Consider the following 16355-nt stretch of genomic DNA (forward strand, 5'->3'; position numbering starts at 1 on the left):
TTATTTTTTGTGAATTTTTTTGAATGGACTCAATTTTAAATTTTTTTTAAAAAATTTCGATTGGGCCAAAAAATTCCCAAAAAGTCTTCATCCCATCTAAAAAAATTTTTTTTTAAATTCGATGGGATGTGTGATGGAAAAAAATTAAAACTTAAAATACCTTAATTTTTCCCTTCCCCAGGTTTTTCTGCTCCCTTTCCTTTATTGTTTTAAACAAATTAGCTATTTTCCCCGAAAGAAAATACACTTTTTAATTTTTTTTCTTTGATCCCCTTTAAAATTTTTGTCTATCTCAAAAACAAACTTTAGTGAAAATTTTTTCCCGTTTTTAAATAATGGCCCTTAAAAGGGTTTAGACCAAATGACCTTTTGGTTTTATCAAGTTTTCTACATTTTTGAACCATTTTTTAAAAAATTAAACCCTTTACATATTTTCAAAATATCGATGTATATCAAATTATAAATCCGATTTTTTAAAACATGTAATTTTTTTGATATTTTGATATGTTTTAAATTTTTTATTGTTTTTTGTTAGGGGCCCCAAGGAAGTCTGATCGTTTTTTTTCTTAAATAAATCTTTTTTATTTTATTAAAATTTTTGATTTATTATTATAAACAAAAAAAGTTTTCAGAATTAGACTTATCGACTGCAACTAATCGTACATGCGTTGAGACATTGGGCTATTTTGTGTATGGACAATATCTCCCCTCTAGAAGCGAGATTCTGACCTTAAACACATTACTATCTCAGAATAGACTTTGTCCTACTATATTCGTACATGCGCTGAGACATTGGGCTGTTTTGTGTTTGGACAATATCTGTCGTCTAGAAGCGAGATTCTGACCCAAAACAAATTAGTATCTCAGAATAGACTTCAGACTTTGTCCCAGTAATCGTACATGCTTAGAGACATTGGGCTGTTTTGTGTATGGACAATATCTTCCGTCTAGAAGCGAGAGTCTGACCTAAAACAAAAACAAACATAATCTAGCTTTTGCACGTCAAAATATTTTGACTTAGAATAGTTTCATACAGTCCAATAAGTTCAAATTGTTTTAACTACCAGAGACCCTAAACTATTCCTTAGTCCTACTAACTATACTACACGTTGAGTTATTGGGCTATTTTGTGTATGGACAATTTCTCCCCCTTTAGAAGCGAGATTCTGACCCAGAACAGAATCTTGCTTTGGCACGTAAAATATTTTGACTAAGAATAATTTAAAACAGTCCAATAAGTTCAAATAATGTTGACAACTAAAGGCCTTGAATTATTTCTTTAGTTCAGTTAACTACATGTATACTACACGTTTAGATATTGCGCTGTTTTGCGTATGGTCAACATCTTCCCACTAGAAGCGAGATTCTGACATAGTACAAAAATAGCAGAATCTAGCTTCGTAGAATTAGCTGTGCATGACATGCACAGTCCGTACTTATTTTGAAAATTTCCTTAAAAGAATGTGTTTCTTTTTGCTACTGAAAGATGAGAAAATTCATTTAAGATATCTAGATATCTTAACTCACTTGATGTCCATGTAGTGTATATGAACATTATAATTTTATGCCTGTGTGATCAATTCTCAAAATCCCATGGTATACGACTTTCACGGTACTTAAATTTATTTCCATTTTAGTATAATAAGATTGTATTTTCTCCTTGATTTATCGTATAACAACGCAAATTACGTTAACGTATTATAACTGCTTGGTCGGCATGTTAAAAAGGTACAGTGTATTTAAAATACTAATGTATATTAAAGAGGAAAAGCAATTTACCTTTGATGTGTTAAAACCACTTACAGTGACTATATCTTATCCAAATCTGACCTTCACATCCTTTACAACAATAGGATTACACGGGGTCAAATAGTCAACTGTTATAAATGTCCACACAATTGATGAGAGACGTTCACTTGATACAGTTGACATGTGATACTATGGAACGCCATAGCTGCCTCATGTTGTTACATTTCGTTTTATTTTTCCCTAAAAGCGTCTTATTATGTATAATAGAAGTGTTGGCTTGCCAACGTTTTATGAGAACCTGTCTTAACGAAGTCTTATTAGGTCAAATATTTATTTTCTCTTGTCAAAACGTAGTGCTGACTTGTCTAATTACTGTCTTATTATTTCAAAACGTCATGTTATCATGTGCAAATTCGGTGTTAACATGCCGAATGGAAGTCTTAATATGTCTTACATGCACGCCATCTTTTCGAATTAAGATTTCAATATGTCTGAACACAGACTTGTTTAAATGTGGTGTTGAATTGTCTTGAAATTGTCTTATCATGTGAAACAGTAGTGTTATCTTGTCGGAAGTTGTTGTCATCTTGTCTAAATGTGATCCTGGTATGTAAGACACTGTGGTATTATGTTATACTGTCATTTTGTGTTGTCCAAATGGGGTATTGACTTGTCTAAACACCGTCACATTTTGTTAGACTGTCATGTCATTGTGTTTAAATTCGGTGTTATCTTGCTTAGAGAATGTCTTTTATTTCAGAATAGCATGCTGTCTTGTCCAAATGTGGTGGTAATTTGTCTAAAAATTGTCTTATTATGTCAAACAGTAGTGTTATCTTGTCAGAACTTGGTGTCAACTTGTCAAACTCATGTCTTGTTATGTCGGCTAGTAGTGATATCTTATTCAACCGTTATATTGACCTGACTGAGTGCTGTCCTGTTTAGTCAAACTGTTATGTTGCTTTGTATGAGGTGGTGTTATTCTGTCTTATTGTGCTAAAACAACATGCTTTCTTGTCTAGAACTGTTGTTATCCTGTCTAAAAATATACTTATTATGTGAAATACTAATGTTGACTTGCGAATAAATTTTGTTTGTTTGTATAAACGTTATTTTATTATGTCAAACAGTATTGTTGACTTGTCGAAAGATGGTATTGACATGTCTAAACACTGCCTTATTTCTCAGATCGCCATGCTATTTTATCCAAACTTTATGTTAACCGGCCTAAACACCGTCTTATTATGTGAAACAATGGTGGTATCTTTACAAATTATGGTTATGAACTGTTAAAACGCTATTTTAATTTGTCAAACTGTCATGCTATTGTGTCCAAATGCAGATTCAACTTGTCTATATTCGTTTTATTTTGTCAAATAGTCATATCATTTTGTCGAAACGTGGTGATGACTTGTCTAAAATTACTATCTTTTTGTCAAAGTGTCATTTTATTTTGTCAAGGTTCGGTGTTAATTTTATTAAACATTGTCCTTTTATGGCGAAATATCATTTTTCCTTTTTCAAATGTGGTGTTTACTTGTTGAAACACAGTATCATTATGTAGTACAGTGGCGTTAACTTGCCAGTTTATGACGTTAACATATCTAAATACCGTCTTATTATGTCAGATAATCGTGTTATCCTGTCCAGATGCGATGTTGTCAAAATTAAGTATCACGTGACCAGAGCCCGCGCGGAGCGTAAAAAAGGTAGAGCAAAAAAGATAACGGGACAGTTTAGCAAAATCTGACAGCGCTTTCTCAAGACAGAACTAAATTTGAACAAATTTATATATTATCAGACATAATAAGACTGTTTCTGTGATGTAAAAGAAAACATCACATTTCGACAATATAACATTTCTGTTTTACATTATAAGAAAAAGTTTAGACAAATCATTACCACCTTTCGACAAGAAACCGCAATTTTTTGACTTTATAAGAGTGAGTTTTAACCAGTCAAAACTGCTTTTTGACAAAATAGTTTACAGTTTATCATAATAAGGCATGATTTAGCCTAGTGAACACCCCATTTCGGCAAGATAATTCGAATATTTGATATAAAAAGACAATTCAGTAGTGTACGTTGGCAAATTAACACAGTTGTTTGACACAATAAGACAATGTTAAGGCATTAAAACACCGTATTTTGACAAAATAACATGGCAGTTTGATAAAATAAAGCTGTGCTTTTACAAGTCAACACCAAATAACGACAAGAAAACACTACTGTTTCAAATGATCAGACAGTCTTCTGACAAAACAGCTCCACAATTTGACCAAATAGCGCGACTAGTTGACATAATATTAAACATTTCAGACAAGCCAAAACGACATTTTGACATGATAACACTACTGTTTGAAAAAAATAAAACAATGTTAACAAAAGTCAACATCACATTTTAAAGAGATAAGACTACTGTTACGCATAATAAGGCAAGGTTTAGACAAGTCGACAAATTACAATGGCATTACAACGCTAATATTTGACATAATAAGACGCTTTCTGGGCAAGATAAAAAGAAATGTAATAGCATGAGACAGCTATGGCGTTCCATATGATACAGTATAGGTTACATTATAATCGGTGTGTTTATATTATCATAGCAAGGTGAGGATTTTCGTAGGTTGAACTAACGAAAATATATATCTACATGAGCGAGTTACTGTCAGAAATTGACCTGTTTGCCCATTAAAATCAATAGTAATATTCCGCATTTATAAACTGATATAGATACATTTAAATATAACGATTGTTTGGCAAAGATAATGTTTAAAACGCCCATATACTTGTATGAAAAAAAGTCATTACCCCCAGCAAACAATATTATAAAATTAGTATTTGGTAAGGAAAAACCTACTTTGTTAACATTTCGCCACCTTTATGACACATTTCTGCACGTTCATTTATTTTGCATAGTTATGTTTCGCTAATATCATAATACAATTTAATCAGCAATTCATTGTACATTGAACATTTGAAAATACGATAAGGCAGTATTCATGAGATTGGATAATCCTTACCATTCGAACCGTCCGGTAGTTATCAGTACATTTCATTAATGTATAATTTAAGTATGATGATGAATGTGCGTATTTTTACTGAGATATTAACAATGGCTTACATGCCGAAAGTCATTATTATCACAGCAACGAATCTCGCATCATATGTGTTGATAATCATACCTGTGAATGTGCATTATAATAATTACATTTGTATATGGAATAAAGCTATAAAATGTAATAGATATTAAGAATAGTAATGTAGCTTTTTTAAATTCATTTTTGGTCATATGAGAAAAGTAATTACCTTTCCATCAACGTTCTGGGGAAATGTGTGCTGCTTTTATTCATTTACTTTCAAAGGTGTCAAGTGCCGCGTGGCAGCTGTAAACAGAGTCGTGAAACATAAAACATCGTCGTGAACTGGTAAGGGCTCGAGCCCATGATCAATTGGTTGAGAGGCAATGTTTTTTTTCTATTGTTGTTTAAAAAAAAACTATCGCAGGTTTCATTGAAACATAATACTAAATATTTTATAACAATGTGATGCTAATATGGTTATATTGTCGTCATTGTTATTATTGTTATTTCCACTAATGGCGTAGACAAACACTTGTGTTTTCAGGTCGTGAAAGACCCAAATCAGGTTATTAACATAAACAATAAAACTGGGTGGTTAATATTCTGCCTTCATATAAACCATTGTTTTCTGCTGTTACATGTATAAGTTATAAAATAGGTGTTTATAAATGAATCTACTAGGTTATGTAACTTGCTAACATAGATTGTTCATATTGCTGTACTTTATATATATATAATCGTGTTTAAACGATTATCGATTTATGTTAACTCAATTATTCATTTAATTAAGAAAATAACGAGGATGTTCATTTAATTTATACAATTTATTTGCTTACATACTCAAACATTTACATTTTAAAGATTGGCAAAAACAGTACGCAAAATATCATATCATTATAATAATGTTTAGATTTTATGTGAATTCATGATAAATGTATGATAAATTCACTGTCGACAAAAATGGTTCAAGAATACATTTAATCAAGTGTTGCATGGTTTATTGTTTCTCTATTTTTAGTATTGATAGATTTCGATATTTTAACTTTTATTAAGCAAATGACCAACAATAAAAATCAAATTGAGCATAAACATATAGTATACATGTGTAAGACATTAAAGGCATCTGACACATTACCAAATCTAGCTAAAATAAAAAAACAAGACACGTGTGACCTCGCTTTACTATATGAAAGGCGGCTATTAATTTTTTTAGAAGCCACACATTACTATCCACATCATCTGAAAAATAAAATTACAAAACTTTAAAATATATTCATTTAAATTTATTTAAAAAAAACTTTTTTCCTATTTTCTTAAAGTAAACAAACGGATACAATTCAGTTGTTTTATGACAAGCAGGGTCTTCGAAATAGAAAGACCCTGTTACATTCCAATGCAACACCAATGCGTTTTGATCCATGTGAAAAAGTTCCCCTTTAGGTTTGCCTTTGCAAATTATTGATGACACGTGTTTATGAATGATTTAATTTTAGCCTGGTTCTACGATATTAAATCTCGTTAAAGTTGCACCGTCCATTATTCGACTGCAAATCAGCCGAGTCTTTGAGGATTTTGAATAAGATAAAAAGCATAATTTATTGCGGAATGAAACGATTAACTTTGCGACTCGTCAATAAAAACGAAGTTTATAAAAACATTCAATTCACATATACCAGCTTTACACTTATATGGAGATAAGAAATCATTGTCTTTCCATTTGAGCAAAATGCAACAAAACAAGAACTTTTTAATTGGCCCTGAATTGTAAAGCTGATGAACGTGAATGTTTCTACATGTATATACTTTTGTTTTTATTTACGAGTCGCAAAGTTAATCGTGTCATTCCGCAGTAAATAATGCGTCTTATTTCATGCTTTCCAGTGTTTTATTGTAATATATCAGATGATTATATTCTGATAAACCACTAGTGAAATTTATAAAATATAATTTTCACTGTAGCCGGACTATATCTGAATGCGGATGAACAGATAATCATAACTAGATGGAATAACAGGCAGAAATAAATGCCGTCATACGTAAATTTTGCTTCTTTAGGAAAAGAAAGTCCATGTCATCATACATCATGTTAGAAATTTAACAAAATTAGAGAAATTTAACGGAACTAGATTTCAAAACTGATGATGTGACGTCATGATATTATGACGTCACAAAGGAGATGCGAGACGTTACGCGGCAAAATCAGTAAAAAAATAGCTTAAAATCACTTAAAAAGCATAAAATAAAAAGAAAATTTATTTGTTTTACATATAAGATTGAAATATATTTCATTCGTGAACACCAGCTATTATATTTTCACTCGTGGCTACGCCACTCGTGAAAATATTGCATCTGGTGTTCACTCAATGAAATTATATTTCAATCTTACATGCAAAACAAACAAATATCCTCTATTTATTCAAACCATTAAAGGCTCGGCTGCTTTGCAGCTGAATAAGACTTCTGCAATGTTACGTACTGTATCCCCTCATTTACCTAGCCATGCAGTATCTATATATTACAAACTTATTTAGACGTTTGACCCAAACATGCAACAAATGATACACAAATGTTGAAAACATATTTTCATTTGTATCAAGTCAAAAACATGTTGTGATCTCTTTTATTATTTAAACGTTAACAGCACCTAAATTACTTATTATTAACTAAATTTTTCTTGTAAAAATTGTAAAACTTTTTCACCAGAGTTTGTTTCCGGTATGCCTGTTTTCATTCCCTATTAAAACCGGAAAAAGATACTGGGGGGAATATTATAAGGTTTTCAAAAATCCTTTTTTTTACATAAACACATGTCTTAATTATACAGTTTTATCGATCAATAATGGCCAGTCCTATTTTTAGAACATAAAAATAAAAGGGAGCTGCGCGAAAATCTTTAAAATCTCCTTTGATTGAATTTTAAATAACGAAAATGAAAAATAACCAGTGCCCTATTTTCCGAAAGGACAATGCAGTTAAATTATTTAAAAATTAAAAATATTTTAAAAAATAGAACGTTTTAACCTTTGAATTGTCTTTGTAATTTTTTTTAATTTTGCTTTTGTTTAAAATTTTTAAAAAACAAAAAAAAATAACCACGTGGGTCTATGGATCCGAAATGCAGTACTGTTATAACTATCTATCCTAATTTATCCAATTAACCAAATGCAGTTATAACTATTCCAAATTATAAATAGTAGGTCTATAAACATGGCAAGCTTTTTAGGTTGTTTATAATAAGACATTTTGTTGTTTTTCTTGATCAAAATGCCCAAACGACGTGCGGACGAAACTGAGAGACTGGCCAGTGCTGTAAACGAGAAAAGACGATAGCACAGAGGACAACTGGCTCGAATCCGAATCAGCGTCAAGAAGTTGTTCAAACTCATGACTTTTCCCCAACTTCAGGTGAAGTAAACTTTCAATCTAACATTATTTTGTTTACCAAAGTTTCTCACTATATTAAAGAGACAATACGGTGTAATAGTTATATAGAACTACAACATCTTTTTCCTAAAATTAAACCAGATTCTGCAGGAAAACAAAAAAAATCATTTTGAAAATGGAGAGCTGATCCTATATCTTTTCATATATTCCATACTTTAATTATCGCTGTACATATTCTAAAGCATCCTATCTGCTACAATATATGGTAAACATACGACAGGCAGCAACCAGGCATATTGGTTGAGCCGCCTACGACTCTTTAGACTGACAAAATGATGATGTTAGCCACGAAACCAATTCAATCGGTTGGTCTTTCGATTACCCCCCACCCCCCACCCCCCCATTCTCGAAAAGTATTTTCTTGTAATAATAAGGGCTTTTGCGTCTATACAAGTTCTTCTGCACATAAGTGTATAAAATAGTAAGCAGATACGACACTGAATATGCTTCTTCGATATTTAATAGAAGGCCTTATCGTTTTCAGTCCCAGCAACTCCCCCACTGTTCCTGTAACAAGGTTCTTCTCCTCGACCAGAATATTTAAGGGGCCTAGGTTCAACGTCAATTAATATAAGTTGACAGGCTACAATAAAAACGATGCTTGTTTTTTTGGTTTTTATTTAATCACTGGTTTAAATTAAATTATACTGATCCAAGAGCACCAATCCAGCAGATTTAAATAACAATTATATGAGGACAAACATTTGGCTGGATTGTCGGACCATACAAATAACCACTTATTTCCAATTTTCTAATTAATGCTGCTTGGCTCGTTCCAAAAGTCACGGGTGCCCAATTTGTTATTTTCACCAAGTAACAGCTTAAATGAATTTATCGAACCAGTCTATTAGCATGTCAAATATGCACAATTCGACGGAGCATCATTGGTTCAACGTATAGGAAAATATGTCTGATGCAAAACTGAAAAAATCAGCTTTTAACTTGTGTCCTTTTAAATAATATGGCCAGGTGACTTAAATCTGACTTACCTGGTACATTGTATTACCTGGTTTAAAAAAAAATAAATAAAAAATTGTTACCTCAGGGTTCCGCCTACCCCTGTTTCATTTTGAAAAAATTGTTTCTTTCTTAGATTGCCCTGTTTAAAAAATGATTTTTTTATGGCCAAACGTTAGTTTTGAATCCTGTTTAGATATTTAACGTATTCAAAAACGTATGTTTAGACCTTGGGGTATCTCGATCTGCGCATATCTATTATAAACTAATCGATTACTCGGGGTTTGAAATAATGCCGGAGAATCAAACCATTCATGTACCCGCATAAAAAGCTACAGACGAGCTTTTGCGGCTTATATCTTCAAAAATGTATATCTTTGAAGGAAATTCAGTCTAAAGCATGATTACTTAACTTTATCACAAAGGCTATTCCTATTGGCAGAGCTTTCTTGCGAAGATTTTTATGATTCTATAACTAAGATTAAAAAATAATTTTATTTTATGCATGTAAAGGGGAAATGCGCGAATGCGGGCCATGATCTGGCTCTTATTTTTTTACTGAAATCTAATGGACTCGCAATGTTTACAATGGTAAGAATTGGTCAAGAGAATACATTTATTGAACCCTACACCGATGCGTCCGGTAGCAGTTATTTTAGGTTGTGACTGCCACTTTAAATGTCAGTGGTGTGCCTTTAAGTGGCCAGCTCAATGGGAGGAGCTTATTTTTAAGGACATCAACATATCTTGAACTCGTGCTATTTTTCTAGCACTCCCAGGTGCTATTTTTTCTAAGCACTCCAGTTTATGGGGCAATGAAATGAAAAACAAAAAAGGTTATGTTTTCCGTCTTCCTAATAAAATATTCGTAATCAATATAACACTGCCATATTCTCAAACTTTTGAAGTATAATTGGCGTATTACCAGATAGCGGAATATAGCTTTCATGTCCTTGTAACAGTACGCTTATAAAGACTATAAATAGCTACACATCTGATATAACGTATGTCAATAAGCTTGCCGATATGGTTGAAAACATACACGCACGCACGCACGCACACACACAAAAGAAAAAATATTAAGGTTAAACGTATGCTTGAAGGGTCTAAAAAACGGACAAGAGGGTCTTAATGACAGTCAGCCTGTAACATAACATAAAAAAAAGTTAATTTCAGCTTTACAAAGTTTCTGTCGCTTTCTGTAGGAATACATGTTATTTGAAAGCTGCATTTTTCACTCGCGTATATATATTTTTGTAATAATATTTGTACTTCTAGAGTAAGTGAATCACTTGACGGAACAAGAGGTCATCAAATCATTTCCTGTCAACACATGACATTATATGGGTTCGAAAACATGAAACATTTGAAAACTGACCGAAAAGAGGTCAAGGGGCTTCTCTCGATATCGAAATTAATAATAATAATAATAATAAATATTAATAATGATAATAATAATAAACTGCTACAAGTTTTGTTATGATAATATTCACTCTTATCTGAACTATTGCCAACATAATGATCACCCCCTTTTTTCCATTTTGATGGGTCTCCTCTGACGTCTTACCAGTTCAATGTTGTTTTCAAAAAAACTGTTAAAATTCATTGGTCTGCATAACAACAGGATAGGATGAGCTTTAGGAATGTATAATGTAGGATGTCTTATAAATACTATCAAAACACATGGTAGGTGGAAGTCTGATACCTATAAGTCATATATATATTCGTTAATTTCAGACAATATTATGCAAAGTATCTCTATGGGTTTTCCTGAAGCCGAAGTCGGATCATTTAATCGCCTTTGTGGCCTGTAATTCTTTAAAATGACATAAATAAGTAGTTAATAATATTGAATTCTTCTCGCTAGTTCCTCTCTGTTTTGCATTTTAAGATGTCTTTGGTGCGAAATTATTTTTCCTGTTATCTAATGTGTCTTATAATAGTTGAGTCGCGGAGCTTAATTAGTCAAGTGATAGCAGTTACTTATTTTTTCTAAATTATAAAGATATTGTGAAGGATCTGCCAAATGCCAAATGATAAAGATAAAGTTGTGTGATGAAATGATAAAGATAATGATGAACTAATAAAGATAATGTAGAAATAATAAATACCAAATGATAAAGATAAAGTTGTGTGATGAAATGATAAAGATAATGATGAACTAATAAAAATAATGTAGAAGTAATAAATGCCAAAGGATAAAGATACAGTTGTATGATGAAATGATAAAGACAATGATGAATGTTTGATTAGAACATCAAGAATGTTTTGTGTTGTTACGATAATTATTTCAGATTAATGATTATTTGATAAAAGATAATGATGAAAATGATGGTGATGGTGATATTCATCAGAATGTTTGTGTTGTTTATGACAATGAGTTCAGAATTATAATGATAATACTATAAGATAATGATGATGATAACATCATAATGTTTGTGTTGTTATAAAAATGATTTCAGAATAATAATGATAATTTGTTAAGATAATGATGATATGATGATAACGACGAAATGAATGATAGTCGTCCTGTGATAGTTTGATAAATTATAATGATGAAATGATAATATGATTTAAGAATGATTATGGTAATTTGACAAAGATAATGATAATAATAATACCAGATCGATTCGAATGGTATACATATTTATGTATTATTTATGTCATAATTGGTGAGGTGATATTTGCTATAAGTCTAACAAACGCAATGTCAATTTATAATGTTTGTTATTGGTCGGCGATCCGCTTTTGCAACTTAAATGTAACATTTGCTATCACAGTAATAAAGGTAGACCGCTGGCGGATACCTTTACCTTAATATTGACGATTTAGCCTCCAAATTCCAAGTCTCTTTAAGGTATTGATAATTGGTTCCTTCTTTATACTGGTTCCTTCATTTTAAGCCGGTGTATATCAGAGACTGTGTTCAACACCAGACGGTGTTAGGAACACTATTGCTGGGAACATATGGGTGGTATGAAAATCGAGGATGTCGAACAAAGTATAGCCTACTTAACTTCCTTTAAGCAGAATGAACCCAAACCTGTATTCGTATTCATTGTGGAGGCAAGGATATAGGCCTTAAAACATCTGCGGCTATTATTGCGGATCTCAAAATAATCATAGATATTATCAGAAGTAAGTTTCCATATACAAAACTAATTTGGTCACATAATTTACCATGGCGATCATGGCGTTATATCACGCTGACCGAGCAAGAAAAACGTATAAAACAGCTCTATATAGTCACCTATGTAATAAATGGCGGGGTCACTACCTAAAATACCGGTATATTAACTCTAGCCCCAATGTTCTTTAGGTACGACGATACACACTTGTCTCCCAGTAGCTATAATATACAGTAGAATCCCTCCTTAAGACCACCCCGGAATTAAGACCACCCCGCTATTAAGACCATTTTTAAAAGAATGGAATTTTCTGTTCTTTATATCAATGGTTACATGATCCAGAATTAAGACCACCCCGCTTATCCACTTTTAAAACCACCAGATTCGGTCCTAATTCATTGTTTTATTCTTAATTTGACCTCACTATTTAGACCATTGATATTAAAGTCAGCACCTACCTAGATCTTAAATATGTTGTCATTGTCTGCTTGAATGCTCTTATGTATGACCTGATGCTAAATAATATTTCCGAGGCCATTTATTCATTCAGCCTATCTTCCCGATGTGATTTAGTGACGTAAAGACAGATTTGTCACTTTTATCAGTATTGGTTGTTAGTTATTCCTAAACAATTTATATATAAATCAGGTTTCTAATATTAACTTCTAGAGTTTTCAACGTGGCTGGGTTTAGTCGTTATGTTAAACCGCTTTGGCGGAAGGTACTCTCATTCTTCGAGTCCCTTTTTGGCTGAAATTTAACATAACGTTTTTTCTATTTGCGACCGTTGTCGGAGCAAATATGATGTGTATTCAAAGTTCCTAAATTACTTTTATACCCAGTCATGATGGAAATTATTCGCCAAAAGAAATAAAAAAGTTATTACAAAAAAAATGTTGCATTTTCTTCTTGTATAAGACTGATTTGCGATGTATAATGGCCTCTCGGGTTCGAACCAGCAACCTTCGTCCAGAACACTCGATCTTTATTATGCATTCATTGGAAAATAATATCAAGGTTTAATCATTCAAGATTAAACTCTTTTGTTTTACATGAATGACACATGTCTTAATCTATCGATCAGTTTTACTGCGTATCAATACGCATGCTCAGTCTGAGAGCTATATTTAGAACACTATATATAAGGAGCTGCGAGAGCCCGCTGCTTCCTTTTCGTTCTGGAACTCTATGAGAAAGGTAGCTGCTGATCATATTTTAAAATTTTTGTTAAAATCTTAATCTAGGTTTTTAAATTCCCGCCCTCCGCAACCCTTTTTTCTGCTGTGCCTGTTTTACATTTCAGGAGTCAGCTATCACAACGCTTCGTCATGATTGGGACACATGTTTTATGCTGGGCGACGGAGTACCTAAATAACAGTCAATTGCTAATCGAATAGACATTAGTCAATTGCTTGATGCAACCGTTGTCGGTGCTCTTGCAACACTATGATATGATTCAAAGGACATCAAAAATGTTTGTGTAATTATCGGACATACATAACACGTGAAACCGTTGTCGGTGCATTTTAATTATGTTAATTCTGCAAAATTTCATATTTGACTACTCCTCTCAGCTGAAATTTAACATAACGTTTTTTCTATTTGCGACCGTTGTCGGAGTAAATATGATGTGTATTTAAAGTTCCTAAATTGCTTTTATACCCAGTTATGATGGAAATTATTCGCCAAAAGAAATAAAAAAGTTATTACAAAAAATGTATTTTCTTCTTGTATAAGACTGATTTGCGATGTATAATGGCCTCTCGGGTTCGAACTAGCAACCTTCGTCCAGAAAACTCTTTATTATGCATTCATTGGAAAATAAACATGTATTATACGTTACAAAGTTAAAGATGTCACTGGACCGAAATTCACCGCCCTGGTCTATATCAAACATTATGCTCAATTATATAACACAGTTATCTATAACAAGATGCAGTGCGTAATAAGTGTCAACAACAATAATGTAGGAAGTAAATAAAGAACAAACGCGTATTTCAGCAAACATATTAATGACACCTGAAGCATAATAAAATGTAGAAGGTATTCCGATTCATATGAATTATGTGTCAACTTCTTTTGTTATGAATCATTGATAAGACAAAAAAATCACATAGGGCATCGGGTGCTTTAAATTTATGTAATTTATAGTTTCATCACCTTCAACACTATCGCTATAGGTTTATAATGTACATGTATATGTAAATATTGTTTACACAAAACGTCCTAATCAGGAAGTTATGGTTAAGTATTTTTTTATATATATATACACATTGACTGTGATTTTATAAACTAGGATACCTTTATCGTAAGTAGCTCTTTACTGATACATTTAAAATTAAACGACACCTATTCAATTTTGCCTAGTGAAATATTTAAATAAAGAAGCAAATTGTCTTATACTTTAAAAAAGGCATGTTTTTCTGCAACTATTTGACGTTATATATATATTAACTCACCTGTTTACAATGTTTGCTCTGTTTCCGAAGTCGCTCAGGAAGTAATTCAATTTGCATGGAATGTTCCTTAAATGAAGCCTTTTAAAATAGTTAAATTAATGCTACTCTTAGCTGAACTCTGAATGCTATTTCAACCAAAGGTTCAATCTTCAAATGTTCCTTGTAGAAATATTTTGGTACATATCGTTCATCGTTAGTTTTCTACTTTGATAAAATCATATCCTTGGAATTAGATTGGTCGTGGAAGAATTAAATCTACAGGGAGACTCCGGCTGAACTTAAAAGGAATGAAGAGTATATGAGTAAAGTATACTTAAAGGAGTACATGTATTCCCCTTGGTGGTAGTGATCACTTTTCTTGATATTGACATTTTTGTCCGACGGGACTGCGCAAAAAAAGAAAGAGAAACGTTAAGAATAAATACTTAAAGTTCCTACTCATGTTTGTCCTACGCGTGCTACTTTGAGAATTACTTATCGGAATATCCTTTTAGTTTTTAAGAGATAACTGTCAATAAATAATATTTGAGAAGGGCTCCTTGGTGAAAATACTTATAGGCATATTCCTCTTAGCTTTTAAAAGATAATCTTTTTCTTTTCTCATAACGGTTAATTAATCAGTTTTTAGAAGGGCTTTTTTGACGAACAACTAACTTTCAATGATTCGATAAAGCATTGAAGTACGGTGGCACAGAGGTGGCATATGTGTGTTTTAACCATCCCGTGCGCACGAGATATCATGTTGCACGCACGAGTACTAAGTCGTGCGCACGATTTGCTTAGTCGTGCACTCCAGATAATTATATTTACATTTGATCTCATTTATTAAATCTTTTTTTAGGTTATGCGATTTCTTTTTTACCAATTAGAAATATGAAACTTATATCATCGCTTACTTCATAAATATCTTAGAATTTATTAAATCCACATTTAATAATTATGTTACCATTAAGCCAACAAGATAGACCTTAGGGGAGGTCCCTAGATAATTTTGGTATAACTTTTGGTCCAACACTTTTGTATGTACATTATATTTATGATTAAGATAATGGTGTTAGATTGTGTAAAGCTATCATACAAAATATACATACTAAAAAAAAAAACAAAAAAAACTTGGGGGCATAAAAAGGGTCATAACTTAGTCAAAATTAATGTCTGATTTATTTGCCGAGGATAGTGACCTCGTAACATGATACACGACATAGTATTCCGTGCGCACCACTTAATTATCTCGAGTGCACGACTTAGTATCTCGTGCTCACCATTTAATTATCTCGTGCGTATGATTTGGCAACTCGTGCGCACGACATTGTATTTCGTCCACACGTGTTAAATAAAAGCAAACACATGTCAATTCTGTGCCACCGTATTCAAGTTTTGGATGGTCATATGTTTAGATGATATTTATTTTCAATGTAAAGGGTCACTTGGATATGTGTATTGACAAATACAAATCTAAAATGATCATTTTTTCAGAGAGTTTCTTAAACAAACAATGTTATTTACCATCTCTCAATCGTTTAGGATATATAGAT

The sequence above is a fragment of the Ruditapes philippinarum genome, unplaced genomic scaffold (genome assembly GCF_026571515.1).
Source record: "Ruditapes philippinarum isolate M1 unplaced genomic scaffold, ASM2657151v2 ctg4851_1_1_1_1, whole genome shotgun sequence".
NCBI lineage: Eukaryota > Metazoa > Mollusca > Bivalvia > Venerida > Veneridae > Ruditapes > Ruditapes philippinarum.